This window comes from Bactrocera tryoni, chromosome 2, assembly GCF_016617805.1.
Source record: "Bactrocera tryoni isolate S06 chromosome 2, CSIRO_BtryS06_freeze2, whole genome shotgun sequence".
NCBI lineage: Eukaryota > Metazoa > Arthropoda > Insecta > Diptera > Tephritidae > Bactrocera > Bactrocera tryoni.
In genome coordinates this window covers 5,721,834-5,735,391 of record NC_052500.1, presented here as the reverse complement: position 1 = coordinate 5,735,391, position 13,558 = coordinate 5,721,834, and the positions used below count along the sequence as shown (strand labels likewise).

At 31.1% G+C, this 13,558-nt stretch overlaps 1 protein-coding gene across 2 annotated transcripts in view; it reads left to right on the top strand.

The window, feature by feature from the left end:
- The first annotated feature begins 4,722 nt into the window (after positions 1-4,722).
- LOC120767359 (dual 3',5'-cyclic-AMP and -GMP phosphodiesterase 11) overlaps positions 4,723-13,558 on the top strand; it is an 87,797-nt gene continuing 78,961 nt past the window's right edge. The window contains exon 1 of one of the 2 annotated variants that reach the window (XM_040093327.1): positions 4,723-4,991. The gene's annotated coding sequence lies outside the window, so the exon portion shown is untranslated. The remainder of the gene's footprint in view (positions 4,992-13,558) is intronic. The other variant, XM_040093328.1, reaches the window with a different exon arrangement.

Below are 13,558 nucleotides of genomic sequence, written 5' to 3'. Positions count from 1 at the left end.
GACTACTCCTTAGGCATTGAAATCCATTGGTATTTTCTTCTTAATTGGCGTAGACACCGCTTACGCGATTATAGCCGCGTTAACAACAGCGCGCCAGTCGTTTCTTCTTTTCGCTACGTGGCGCCAATTGGATATTCCAAGCGAAGCCAAGTCCTTCTCCAATTGAAATTTATTGTTTAAATTTGAGAAGTGCTGCCACGCTTAATTATTTTCGATTTGTTTTTTTTTTTTAATTTGAGGAGAGTTGCCACGTTTAATTATTTTTGCATTTTTTTTTCTTAAATCCATAGCTCCTTTGTCTATACTGAGTTTGAAAATTATGAAATTTAACTAAGTTGAAATTATTTTCAAAAGTATTTTCAAACTGTTGAAAGCATTTAGAAACTGTTTTCACGCAGCAACAACCCTATTTAAATTTTTTCTTCAAATTACAACTTTCTTAAACGTCTTTATTGGAGTGCTTATTGATAGCACTTTTAACCTTATTGAAACTTACACTTACATATTTAAAAAGGTGGCAACCCTACTTAAAATATTTTCGAAACTGATATGTTCTAAAATTGCTAAGTTTAGTATTTATGTCGTAAATAAGTCCTTAAAATTTTGTTGAGCCACAAATTGTAAACAGGTGGCAACTTACTTTAATGATTTTTTTTCTATTACTATTTTGACGTTCTTTAAATTGGCAAAATTATTTTATTGATTTTTTTTTTAATTAAAATTTACTTTTTACTTCAAATTTTGAATAGGTGGCAACTTTTTTCATATTTTTTAAATTCTACATAATCCGTGTATTACGCCACGTTAAAAATATTCAAAACTGTTTACCCTGCAATGTTAGTACTTTATGTACATACGATGTGCGTGACGAATTTAAGTTGCGTAACACAATTTCGTTGCAGTGGCATGCTTTTGTAGGTATTAAAATTTTATTTTTCTAACAATTTCTTCTGCCGATTTTAATTTTATTAAATGGAGAAAATCACTAATTGATCAGTGCTGCCCTTAAAATTTACATTTAATGAAAAAAAAATTAATAATAATGTGTGTATTTAAGTAAATAAATTTTATCAGCATGTTGCAAAATAACAATGTTTCCATGGCCACAGGTGTTTATTCACGAACAAATTTCCTGAAAATAAAACACCTCAAATGACACGCAAAGCAAACATTTTTTATTAGTTTAACAACTCTTAACACAACATTTTGGTCGCATGTCGAGCAAAAAGCGGTTGCATTAATCATAATGAGGTTAACAAACAAATGTGTGATTTCAAGTGCACGCTGCCAAACACGCACTCACTTATGTACATAAATATACAAAATCAAGTAAAGATACATACACTCATACAAACATATGCCAAAAAGTCGAAAAAAATAAATTTGGATTTAGAGATAAACATCAAAAAAAAAATAAAAAAAATTATAATATTTTCTGTATAATTTTGCTTTTTCAACCATACGAAATTTATAAACAACTTTCGAAAGTGCAAAAAGTCACGTTTGCTTACTGCTAGCACAAAAGTAAACACGCACACACACAAAAAGCAAACATTTTTGATGGTCATTTCCGCTTGCTGCATTCTAAAGGCTGACAGCACACTACGTTTCCGCTTCACTTCTAGCTTTTGCCAATTTTTTGCGCTCTTTCTTTTCATCAACTCTATTAACCTGCCGTTTGTTGCCATGTCTAATTCGTGCTTTTTTGCCGGCATTTCAAATCATTTGTATACGTTACTTACAGCGAAATTGCCGTCAAAAGCTTTTATTTCTCACTCAAATGTGCAAAATGCGAGTGAAAGCTCTGAAAGTTCATTCTAGTCGGATATATCTAAAATTTGAGTGCAGCTTAACAACAACAAGCGGTGCTGCTACAATGTTATTGCAAGCTTTTTTTCGCACTCATACATTTATATATACTAGATATGCAAATCGACAAACATATGTACCTGTTAGCGCTGGTCTTTGTAGTCTATCATGTGCTTGGCTTGTTGGCACTTTTGCTAGCAGCAGTTGAAACGTGACTCTGTTGCGTGCTATATAGAACTTTACAACAATAACAATTACGTCAAAATTGTGTAACTACAAAATGGTAGAAGTTGCTGGTTCATAAACAATAATAGTTTCAAATTATGTTTTGTATATGTAGAGAGATCTCTTTTTGGAAGCTCAAAAAGTTGCAAGGTTTCCAGGAAGCTTGAGCTTTTGCTAGAAAACGAATTTTCGAAGCGAGCGCCAGTTCCATGCCTCAATTGAAGTTGATGTATATTTGAGTAGTCATCATCCCAGAGCTTTGACAGTTCTAGTCCATCAATCAAAATTTCAACAATTTAATCCTCATATGAAATTAGTTTTACTTCGTTTGTTACTGTCGAGTACTTAAGCAGTCAACTCCATGAATTTGCGGGAAATATTTTTGAACTTAAAAATTATTTTATGACTTAGTTCAATCCTAACAGATGATAGGCTTTCTTTGTTTGACCATTTAATTGTATTTAGGTCAAAGTGGCCATGGTCGAACAAAATGATTAAGATGAGAAGATTGATGAGTTTTTATGGACAGAAACTCGTCAAATTGTTATTTGTATCAAACATTTTTGGCCGTACCAGAAAAGCTCGCTTAAGAACAAAGTCAATTCCTGAGTACTTTGCTGTCTGGATACTGAATTGCGTGTGCTTTTTTGTCGGAGTGGATTTCAGGTTTCAGTATAAATGGTTTATTCCATAAGAGGGATGGATTTAAGTTTTTAAATTTAGTGTTCTATTTCTAAGCTATTTGGAGAGTAGCCGACCAATAGTTTTTTTCTCTCAAGTTTGTCAATTAGAACATCCAACGAAGTACAACCATTTTAAAAAAGACTGAACTTCACAATTTTCTTTTCACTTCTTCTGAACTTTAAAACTTTTGCTAAGCTTTTGAAAAGCTTTCATCAGAAATACTTGAATATTTCATAATATTCTAGTTTTGAGTATTCTGTTCATATTTTTTTTACTTCAATCACCGACAGACCAGTGTGACCGAGTATATTATGATTCAACCATAAAAGGTTAGTAAATTCGTCGATAGAGGGCGCTGTGTTCCAAAACTATGGTAATTATTTATTTAACAACAAATACCGTTACATATACGGTGGTATATTCTGAAGATGGGTGCACTTAGACCTTCAGAGAATATGAGCAGCAATATTCTTTTGTATATGTACATATGTATAGTGATTTTCATACAAAAAGCGCGGAACCTCACTGCTTACGAATGGCGGAATATGTTGACTATCATTTCGGAATTTTTCGAAGCGTATATTGTATATCAATAAAATAATTTTTCAAAAGAACACACCGTTATCCCCTCTACGCGATTGGCAATGCTGCTACAAATTTACAAGTTGTATCATACATGTGACATATTAATCATTCTTAAAACAAAAAATAAAAATAAAAAGAAAAACTCAAACCCCAGAAGCAAAAGAGCACGTAAAGACAAATAAAGAAAACAAAATCAAAAGCAAAAACCAAATAAAGAAGCAAACACACAGCACCGAAGTTCATTAAACGCCGACAAAACGGCCAAGCAGCTGGCTGCCCAACGCCACACACACACACAAACAAACACAACCAATGGTTACCACAGAATAAAAGTGTGAAACAAAGAAGTGAATGTAATGAGCTAACCAATAAAAGAAGTGTATAGTGCAAAAAGAAGTAGCAAACAAAAGATAAACAAACGAACAGCAGACGGAAGGCAAGCACACTTCACGGCAGCGCGGCGAACTCGGCAGCACACGACGCGCTCAAACTGTTGCATAGAGCCGGCCAGAGAGTTGAGGCACTCGAATGAGTGTGAGAACGTGCGATTGAGATCACAAACGGAGTGCATTCCAAGCGGCTCAAAACTCAAAAACACAGCGCACACAAGCGCGTATCTGTGAGATACTTGTCGTTGCATGTGTGCGTCGGGTGACTCAGCGAGCGCGGTGTGGGGCTGCACTTCTGCAGATAACGCGGCGAATTGCCAACGTTCACTACTTTTTGTTGCTTTTTTTGGGTTGCTGCTCGAGCGTTTATGTTTGTATGTAAAGTGTTGCTAGAATGGCATATAAAATGTATTGGAGTAGAGGAGGAGGCATGCCTGTGAAGTGCTAGATAAATTCGCCGCGACCAAGCAGATAGCATACGATAGCGAGCATGTTGCCATACAATTTGCATTTGTGTGCGTGTATCTGTGCCGTTGACTTTTTCGGCAGCATTTCATACTCGGCTCTTCGTGCCTACAATGTGTGCGTGTGTGTGTGTGTATGTGGCTGGTTTTGTTGTAATTGTGCGATGTTGGTATTTGTTGTTGTTGTGCGCTGTTTCATATTGGGCACAGCGCGGCTGGTCGGCCGTCGATGCTCAGCGATTTCAGTATCGCAGAGATATTCGACGTGAACGGTTCGGTGGCGACGATTTGCTGCGACACAACTGAATTGCTTAGATACGAAGCGTAGCGAAAAGCGGCGCCGCGTGTGAAGTGAAGTGTACAGTGAATGATAGTAACATTTAGCAAACATTAGATAGCTACAGCAGCAACAACAACAGCGCAGCTAGTAAATATATATGTATAAAATTTAATCATATATTAAAGCAGATGAGCAGCGATAGTGTGACAATAGTCAAGTGAAGCCCGTGAAATATATATGTACATATGTATGTGCTTATATAAATAATAATAAATATCTGCGTTTTCATGTAAATTATGTGAATGTATGTATCTGTGTTAAAACAAAAAAATAAATAAATTGCTATGCGTAGAAGCAAGTGGAAATCAAAGAAATTCCAAAGTACGATTTTTCATAATTTAATTCACAGCTAAACTAAAGTCTTCTACATGTATATATATGTACATATACGTGTATGTTTCTGGCGTTTCGTGCGCCTGTAAGTGCGTGTGTGTGTGCACGTGCGCGTACCGCTACCGTAAACAGCGGTGATCAGCGATCAGCAGCAGCAGCATCGTGAGTGTTTGTAAATATCACTTATATACATACTTGTGTGTGTATGTGTGTAGATATGATGTGCGTTTTTATATGTATATTTGACTTCAGCGCAAAAGTGAGGCGAAAGAACTTGGGAAGAGCGAGAGAATCAAATATTTGAAATTCAAAAGTTTCAAACATAAAATATTGCCGCGTAACGAAAGATAAGTGGAATTTCAATGAATATGAAAATTTAAATTTCAATACAAAAGTTACAAAAACAACAGTTAACATAGGCGCTTGTTAAGCTTTGTGGTGTTAGTTATTTAGGCTTAAAGTGTTTAAATTCCAATAAAATATTATTGTTTTTTTATAACAAAGTGTTGTTTTTGTATCAAAAGTTTATTTTGTTGCACCACAAGTGTCTCAAAAAATATATATTAAGCTAGAAACACAGTTTGTAATATCAAAATTGAATTTTTTTTAAATATTAGCCAATTAAAATTCTGAAATTCTGTAAACCAGTTCTTGTAAACGGGTTAAAAGCAAAAAGTCACAAGTAGGAAAAAATAAAAACGAAAATATATGCTTATATATTTTGTAAATGTGTGCAAAAGTGCAACAGCGCGGCCGAAAAAACTCGTATTGGCATTACGAAAGTGAGTGAAAACGGCGAAGAACAGAAAAAACGGAAACCATATGATCGCTGTGACATGATTAAATGAAGATGCAATTTAATATGAAAATAAATATAAAATAATAATAATAATAATTTATAATTTTTTTGAATTATTGAAACTAAAAAAATTGAAAATGGAAAAATTAATATTAAAAAAACCAATAATATAAATTTTTTATTATTTAAAATATGTAGCTTTGTATGTGTATAAAAAAATGGTCAATAGTTGAAAATATAAAAGTGATATATTTTAAGTTTTTATATATTAATTTTCAAGTTTTATATTTTTAATTTAAATAATTATAAATTGAAATTTACATATTTTTATTTTGTGTGTATAGAAAAAATTTCAGTATTTAACAAAATTAAAAATAAACTTAAAACAGTAATTTATTGAAATTAAAATATAATACTAAAATTAAATTAACATATTTTTTAATTTTATTCTTAAATTGCATTTTTCGTAAGCTTAATAGTAAAAAAAGGAAAAATAGAAATTAAAAGACTTTTGTTTTTATTAAAAACAAAAATAAATAAAAATATAAAAAATAAATAATATCTCTCTCAAATTAAAATTAAAATAAAAAAAAAATAAAAATAAAAATAAATTGAAAAATTATTTAAAGTTTATTCCAAAAAAGTTGTCGCAGTATTTTACTTAAAAAAATTATATGGATGAGCACAAAAAAATAATAATGCATAAACTGCTTAAAAAACAGATTTAGTAAAGAGAAAATTAGTTTAAGTAAATTTTTGCTTTAATTAATAAAAAAAATTTTTGGGTGAAGAAAAAATTCATTATCTCTTACTCAAATTAAAATTAAAAATATTTTTTATAATAAAATAGTGATACATAAAATGTTTGAAAAAAATAAAATTTAATAAAAAAAATAGTTTAATTACAAATTTTTATCTCAGCAAATTATGTAAAAAAAATATTTAGACGAAGAAAAAATAGTCTTACTAATATTTTTTTTTAAACAATGAGTTATGAAGTATAATTAAATTGCTTGAAATTGTTAAGTTAAAAAAAATAAAATTAATTCAAAAATGATTTTAGCCAGTAAATTAGTAAAAAAATTGTTTGGATGAGAAGAAATACAATAGCGTTGTTAATAGTGAGCCCTTAAATATTAAATCATAATTTTTTGAAAGGTTATTGGTAAAAAGTGACAGTTACAGAAAAAGTTTAATTATCTCATTATTTTTTCTAATAAAGGCCCTAATATTTACAGCTAAAATTTAAATTTCTATTTTTATGAGAAATTTATAATTCCATTTTGCTCCGAATTTTGGAATTTTTTTGCTGCTCAGCTGAAGAACTGCTTTATATTACAGTTCTTTGTTAAAAAAATATGCTTTATTGAAACATTTTGTACAAAAATAACCTTTTTTTCAATACTAGCTGAAAGTAGGGCAAAAAAGTTTTCAGTACCCAACTAACAGCAAAAATCTTTCATAAAAATTGGTGAAAGTGGTCAGCAAATCTGTTTTTTTCACCACATTAACTCAGTTATTTACTCTGAAAAATAGTTACCTAACCATAAAAAAATGTATTAAATAATTTAAACAATACATCCACAAATAAATAATTTCCAATGAAATACTAAGTACGTGCTAAAATAAAAACTATTCTAACAAATCAACATCTTAATAACAAAACAAAAATGTTTCTAATGTGACTTGCTTGCATAAAGAACGAAAATCAAAACAAAAGTGTTAAATGAAGTGCTAAACGAAATTCAATAAATACACTAATTGCTCTAATTCTGAGAAAATTATTTATTTTTTTGTGTCTTGAGTTCAATATTAATTTGCTTAGTGTGTGTGCTGACAACAAAGTGATTAATTTGCGATTATGTAACAGCAGTAAACGCAAATAAATAAGTTCCCTGAAATAATACACAGAGAAAATAAAGAGGATCGACGATTGTCTACAGGTTCAGTTAAAAAAATTATACGATTATTTGTATTTAGTATAAGTTTTAGTTAAGCACAAATGTGTATTATAGATAATTGAGCTGTTTACAAACAATATATATTATATATGAGCACATAAAAGTTCTAGAATATATGTATAGTATATGTTTATAAGTATATATAGAGTACATGTTGAAGTGTGAGCGATAAGTTAATTAATGACAAATGGTGCTTGTAGCATAAGCAAGCCAGAACAACAGGCTGAAAAGTATAAATAATAAAAGCAGGCGTGCTCAATACAAATTGTTTATAGAAAACTTACTACAAAACATTTAGAAAACTTGTAAAAAAGTGAGTAAATAAGCTGCATTAAGTAATTAGGTTATGGGAAAGAACTGAGCATTATTAGGCAGTATAAATGATCAAATAAGCATAAGAAATGTTCCTAGCTTCAGTAGTTTTTTCTCAATTTTTGTTCGAAATTATTTTAATTTTTCGTATATATAATTTTCTAAGTAAATGTAATTTTATACAAAATTTTCAAACAAAATTTCCTACGAATTTTTAAAATTAAATTTTGTGTCTACGATTATTTCATTTCTCAAGTATTGAAAAAAAACCAAAAAAAAATCATTTTTGTAAAATTTTTCCAAATTTATTCCATTCACATAATTTGTAATTACTTTTTTTTCTAATTCATTTCGTGGACATAATTTCTATTAAAAAAATACTTCTATATCCTGGCCCAAAAAATATTATTAATATTATGGCATTATTGTTTATGGCTTTCACCATCTATAAATCAAATTTATACATATGTGAGAGCATATGTAGAGATTGGTATTCGCATCAAAGCAATAAAGATACAGTAAAAGCAGCCACATTGTTTACTAATTAAAAAAATATAATAATAAAATATGAAATAAAAAAAATTAAAATAATAAAAGATAATAAAAAACATTCGCATAAAAAAAAATCAAAAAAAAACATTAAAAAATTTTTTTTTTAAACTATAGAGTAATAAAAACATTCGCAAAAAAAAAGAAATGAAATATTTCATTCTGATAAAATCTTTAAAAAATATTTTATCCGGCATTTTTTTATATTTGTTTGAGCATACAGTATCAAAAGTTGGCTATTTAAATTACTGATTGGTCTCCATGGTGATTTTTTATAGGATTGTGTTTTTTTTACAATCAAGAATTATGTATGTTTACAGAAAGTGCACTAAAGATCAAAATTGAATCGGACTGGCTCATTTAAACTGCGCTTGCAAACCGAATCAAAAGAAAACAAGTAAGGAAGAGCTAAGTTCAGGTATAATCGAATATTTCACACTTTTACAACTTACACGCTTTCGATTATTGGCGTTATGTGGGCGTGGCATTGCTCCGATTACGCCCATTTACGAACTCGTCATTATTTTTTTTGCCAAGGAACACGCATACCAAGTTTCATCAAGACATCCTAATTTTTTACTTAAGTTATAACATGGGTGGACAGACGGAGAGACAGATAGTCAGACGGTCACCCGGACTTCAACTCCGCTTGTCATTCTGATCAATTATATACATAGTATATATGTCTATCTAAATTAGTTTTGGCAGCTGTCTGTTTCCGACGCGAATTTTCGTCCGACGATTTTTATATTTTGGGTCAACTGAGCCATGCTACGTTTTCAGTTTCGAAAGAATGTCACAAGGAGTTAAATCTGTCGAAAAAGGTAGCTGAGAGATGGCTTTCCTTGGGCCAAAAAATTGGTAGTCAGTCAGAGTAGTTCGAATGAATCGTATATTAATGAAGAACAAGCTCATAAACTTAAATTGTGATCAATTAAAAAGTGCTAAGTATCCTACTAATTGGATAATTAGTATTATTTGTTAATTTCACTCCTAAATATTCTCACTTTAACACAAAATTGAATGATTATCTAAATACTCAATTAATTGTATTGTATAATAAATAAACAGTAATTAGTTGACAATAAAGTGTTCAGTGAGAGCACAAAATCGGTTTTTAATTAGAAAGTATAAGCTCAACATAACAAATGACATAATACCAAATATTTTGTTTTAAAACTACTCGTACATTAAAATCTAATAGCAAAATTGCCCTTTTTCCCTCCTGCATAAGGTTATTATTATGTATTTTGTTCCAATACAAATTTCCCATATATTAAATTTTTTTTCAACACTCGAAGCTCCGATTGTTTAAGCTAAATTGTGTGCGTTCTAATAACAGAGAAAGTAATTTAATTGTATTCGCTAATTGAACCCTTTGGAAGTGGTTTAAGTTAAACTCACTTGGTGCTTTGTTTTCAAAATATACTGAAGATTTTGAGCTATTTTGAGTAGTTGCTTAGAAATTCAAAACAAATTCCCTCTATTTACAAAAAAGTGAAAACATTAATGCGTACTTAATTTTCAAATTAATATAAATTGAGTAAAAATATGTTGCCATCAGTTTTCCATTTCATATATCGCTTAGCAATTTAAAAAATAAAATTGAACGCAAAACCAAGTATCAAACGCAAAATTGTCAAAACAATATGAGCTGATTAAGTAAAAAGTTTTGCAGACAGCGCCCTAATTGAGTTAATTAGCACTTTTTCTCTACCGGCATAAGCATGGCTGCAGATGATTTGCTAATTGTATAAATTAAATGGCGTCTATAAGCTTTTAGCATATGCTTGTGAACACCGAAAATGACGTTTCTATTAAAAATGTTGTTTTATGAATATAGACTAAACTATAACGGTAATTTGCTAGACATTTTTACTATGCAGTTTTAGATTTGTACTTCGTTTTCAAGATTTTCACAGTGAAAGCAGTTTATTAAAGCGCTTAACGCAAATATTAATTTAATTTTTGATAAAATAAACTAATTTAAGTTAAACTTAAACAAAATTCCTGCATTATTTTATAAATTCTTTTCTTAAATATTTTTATTCATTGCTGGTTTATTTACGCTTTTTGTGTTATTTCATTTTTATTTAGCGCAAAACCGCAAAAAGGTGATCGCTGATCACGTTTATCGCTTCGCATCTACAGATTTACTTATATACACTCTGAATTCGCTCGATTTTAGGCGCGTGCATTCTCATATTGCTTCGTCTTTGGTTCATCAGCGCATTTTCGTTTACACACAACAGTTATTTTTAAGCAATATGTGGGCTTTTGACTTGCATTCTCATCGCTTTGAAATAATATACATACATACATAGATGTATATATCTCTATAATTTTTTGGCCAATATTCTAAGTGCCAGTTGGTTTTTGCATTAAGTGTTAGTGAGCTCATGCTTTTCCTGGCAAATTTTAAGGCATTTGAAATTTCCCTGAAACTAGTATGTGTGTATACATCACTAAATGGGGGGAAAACGGCGAAAACCGCAACAAAGTTTCCATCGCCTCGCATTTATATATTTTTATGCGCTTTTGATTATTCCCTTTTCGCACACAATCACATAAATATATATACATACATATATGTGAACTTACGAAACACATATGCTCGCATTCGCTGAGTGCATTTATACTCGTCTTGCCTCGTTTGCGGCGAATTCGCCCGTGCAACGTTGGGCGCCGCAATGCATTCGTGTGTGCCGTGCCTTTGCAGCTGTGCGCCACAGTTGTTTTTGTTGTTTTTGTTTTTGCTTTTTTGTTGCTTCTGACATTTGCCGTTTTCTTTTGATATTTATTTTCTTGATTTCTACTTTGTTGTGTTTATTTGCTTTACCGCTGCTTGCTGTGTCCACATGAAATTCGCCTGGTCTGAAGTTGCTTGCTTGCAGTGTATGCATTTGTATATATGTGTGTGTGTGTGTGTTGACTTACATATTCGAAATTCTTCAAATAATTACAAAGTAGTTCCGAGGAAGTCTAACTAGAAAAGGCGTGTATTGTGTCTGTTTCGAGCACAGCTGACTATCAATGATGCATTCGTATGAAGTGAGCATGTGTCACATCTGATTGAGTTTGTAAATGAGTTTTGTTACTTCTTTCAAACGGGTTTTATTTTATACAAAATTGTAATGATATATGTATGTGTATATTCATTTATATATGTGTATGCGTTGCCTTGGAAGAGTGCCGTAGCATGCATTTTGAATAAATAAATTTGTATGCAGATAAATAAATCTGAAAATTTACAATGGTGTATTAGATAAAGAGATTGTGGCTAGGAGATCTATCATTCTTCTTAATTCCAACATTTTCTGGATTTGGTGTTATCGCTAGACTATGACATATAGCTGCCATGCAAACTGGATGATCAAAGTCAGGAAAAAATCTAAAATAAAATACATAAAGACTTTTTCAACTATTCAATATTTAAAAAAAAATATCTCTAAAATATTTATTTTACAATTTTTTTTCATAAAAGTTGGGTTTTGCCTTAAGCTGACCAATATTATTGTCAATGAAGACTTTACAACTCTCAATATTCATTTTAAGAGCGTAATACAGAAATGCAATTTCGAAAATCTTCAGCACAAACTTAAGATTTTTATTTGCTTAATCAAGTTTTATTTTATGAACATGACATCTGAAATTAACTAAACCTTAAAATTATGACTTTTGAATAATATTTGTACCCATTTTTTAACAAAAGTACCCTCATTTCACAATAAATACGCTTAAAATATTTTAACACTTTTTTAACAAAAAATATATAAAACTTGTAAGCACTTTCTTGCCCTTGGCCTTTTTGAAACACTTTAGTCTAGCATTTTTGTGTGTTTTATTTCCCTTTTAATTGTCTTTCGTCTCGCTGTCGCAGCACAAAGTCAATATCTACATATAAGGTAGTTATGTATATACACAAGCAAACATACATACACATGAATAAATAAATAAACAATACTAAACAAGCGCTACACCGATAAGGCCGGCAGGTGTTTTTGTTATGCTCTCCACATGATTAATTGGCGACAGCCGCCCACCACCCACCGCCAGCCGCTAGACCGCCTAACCCTGGCACGTAACGGAGTAGCACGCCGGAGTCGCATACGTTGTTGTTGCTACAGTTTCCAGTTATTGCTTTGCCATTTTACAAGCGTTTCTCACTCATTTGCGCGCTTGCTTTGTTTATTTCATTTAATTTCTGTTCACATTTTGCGAAATTCACTTTTAAGAGTTTCTACAATTTCCACTTTTGCTTGCGGTATTTCTCCATAAGTCTTTATCTACATCCCCTGTCATGCTGTGCACAACCTACTTTGCCGGCTGTTCACCGCTGTCACCACAGTAACCAGCTGTTTTTGTTTTTATTGGCTGTGGCATTTTTGCTCGCTACTGTGCGGTTGACTGTCACTTTTTTTCAACGCCGCCATCATTCTTATTGTAGTTGCGGTCAGCGTCGCCAACACTATGCTACTGTTATGCAAATATTAAACTATACTAGACGGTTGTTTTGTGTTGTTGTTGTTGTTATTGCAGTGGCGTTCGGCATTGCATTACTTTGGCGGATATTGCGGTTTGTCGCTGGTTGCGGTGGTGAAATATTTGACTACTGTTGAAATCGAATGGTGTTGGTTGTTGTTCTAAAGACTTGTTGTTGTTCTCAAACTACTCGATAATGCACCTCTGCAGCATTATTTTGGGTTTGATGTTTGTTTTTTTCTGTCGAGACTTTGCAAATAATTTTGATCTATGTTAAACTCGTAAGCGGTTTTTGTACATAACTTCCCTTTCACTTTGTATACGTTTGTTCTGCAGTTTTTGGTAAAAAAAATAATTCATATCGAATTTAATCGGGTGAAATGGAATTGGAAATCATCGACTAATATCGATAATATTAAAAAAATTTTGATTAGGCAATTTTTATTGCTAGTAATCGATAATTGTTATCGAATTTATAAAATTTTCATTTGAACATATTGAGGAAAATATAAAGCACTTTACTGTTTTTACTTATTTGAAGACTTTTAAGTTAATTGACCCACTTTAAACACAACAAATACTTTAACCTGAGCAGAACTATCGATTTTTAAAGTAAAAGTATTTAT